Here is a 2,500-nt window from a genome sequence, read left to right as displayed (position 1 = left end):
AAAAGTATAAAAAATATGAAATATATCGACCTGTTTACACTTAGAAGCGTCCAAGGAGCCTCGAATTTGGCCACCGCTATACATAAAGCTTCCAATGGTGTTGTTGCAGCTAACATGAAAATGATTCCAGAAGTCAATAACAAGGTTAGTAGGTAGGTCTAAGGTTAAGGAGGTGGGCTTACCAGTGCCTTGTCCTCACGTTCTCTCTCGTCCTTTTGTGCCCTCCCCACCCACCCTTCCATCTCTCTCTCTCTCTCTCTCTTGCTCTCTCTCTTTCTCTCTCTCTCTCTCTCTCTCTCTCTCTCTCTCTCTCTCTCTCTCTCTCTCTCTCTATCTCTCTCTCTCCTCTCTCTTCTCTCTCTCTCTCTCTCTCTCTCTCTCTCTCTCTCTCTCTCTCTCTCTCTCTCTCTCTCTCTTTTCTCTCTCTCTCTCTCTCTCTCTCTCTCTCTCTCTCTCTCTCTCTCTCTCTCTCTCTCTTCCCTCCTCTCCTCTCTCTCTCTCTCTCTCTCTCTCTCTCTCTCTCTCTCTCTCTCTCTGCACGTGAATACGTGTGTTTGTTTGTGTGTGTGTGCGTGTGTGTGTGTATGTGTGTGTGTGTGTGTGTGTGTGTGTGTGTGTGTGTGTGTGTGTGTCAGTCTATGTGTGTGTGAGTGCGTGCGTGCGCATGAATGCGTGTAGATGTATATGATATATTTACATATAAACATACACAGGAATGTATGTGTGTATGTGTGTAAGTATGTATAGATTGTAATGTTGCATGTCCCCCTTTCTCTCCTTCCTGTTTCTCCGACATGGATGTTTCTAAACGTTTACTGTTGCCGAAATACACTGCTCTTCCGCCGATATTGAATACCATGTATCAATAACCTCCATGAACAATTCCTGGAGAGACAAACTAATATGAATTAACTTTTTTTTCAACTTGGCTATCGAAATTTGTATTAGGACCTCGAGCGACCTATGTAATGGTGGGCAGCAGAGGTTTAATTATTTCCTTTTGATTCGTGATTGGATGTATCCATGAATTCAGAAATTGGATGGAGTAGACGCGTGAACATTTTTTGAAAGACAGGTCATGTATTATCTCCGAATTATATTAATTTTGTCAGGCCTTCTTTCCGTGTTATTAATTTTCTCTGTTTGCCTTTTTTTGTGAATATGCTTGTGTTCCCATTTCTTTTTTCTCTCTCTTCCTTTTTTGTGTCTTATCCAACATTGCCTTCTTTCATTTCTTCCTTTTTAAGGAGAAAAATATCTCGTTGTTACACTGCCTGATAGAATACGTGAGGATAAGATATTATAACACATACAGAATTGAAAGTTTTAGTTCCCCACACGTAGCATAAACAAGAGTCTCTGCACTGAAATGAAACACAGCCACAGTAAGATATGAACAATAAACAAGCTTTAATTCTAATCTGTTTCGAAACTTTACGATTTACTGTTCCTTTTTTCTGTGGCTGCTCCTCTTTATCTTTGAACACGTGATACTTTGTTTGTATATATGTACACGGAATCCTGTCCTAAGAATCCGTAGCTGGAATAACTGAACAGCTGACTTCTGTAAACAAATGTCTGTTTTGCCGCAGTCATCGTTGGCAAGAGGATCGGGTCAGCAACTGGATGTTGCTTTTGAGACTTCGTTAAAGAATGGAGTGATAAGTAAAAAAGAACCTCTTGGAAAGGGTGCACAAGAAGTTTTGTCAGTTGAATTAGATTTTTAAAAAATTATTCTTTGTCAAAAAGTATCATCATATAAGAACCAGGCGTGATAGATTTTTTTTCGGTGAGAGACTTCTGCCAAGATTCTTCAAGTGTTCAAACAAACTACGTGCATTTATTATGAACTCCTCTTGCATTTCCTATGATTGTTGGTAATTCACACCCTGAAACTGACACTCAAATATGCCTTTTGTCCAGAGCCTTCGGATTCAACTGTCAAACTCACGTTGTCTTTACCAAAATAAATCTAATGTGTATGATTCGATGCAATATGCACTGAGAATCTTATTATGTATTTTCTGCCTCATCTGTTTTGACATTTTTTTAAGACATTGAAGATGTCAACACTAAAAAAACAAATATTATCTATTCACCTATCTAATTCACAGATAATCTGGTTCACTGCTTGAAGATCATTCAAACAATGGCTTAATGCATACCTGACCCAATGTTTCCTGACCTTGAATGAACTAACACACGCCTTTAGGACTACATGTTTCCTGTTGCTTTTCAATTTCACTTAAAGTTACAGTGTTAGCCCAACATTGTTTCATGATATCTGACAGATATTCAATGGAAACTAAAAAAAAAAAAAAAAAAAAAAAAAACACGGAAGTTGTTAGTCTGCGTTTCGGAGAGTGTGAAGAAAATTGTATTTCAATTTTGGGGCAAGATACATTATTCGTGTGCAAGATGCAACGACCAACTTGATTTACGGATGCAAGGCCTTTGGCATGCAGATAGCTCTCGGAAGAAGCCTTTTGCAGCGTGTCTT

Source organism: Penaeus monodon, chromosome 10 (assembly GCF_015228065.2).
Source record: "Penaeus monodon isolate SGIC_2016 chromosome 10, NSTDA_Pmon_1, whole genome shotgun sequence".
Taxonomy (NCBI): Eukaryota; Metazoa; Arthropoda; class Malacostraca; order Decapoda; family Penaeidae; genus Penaeus; species Penaeus monodon.
This window is presented reverse-complemented; position numbering follows the sequence as displayed.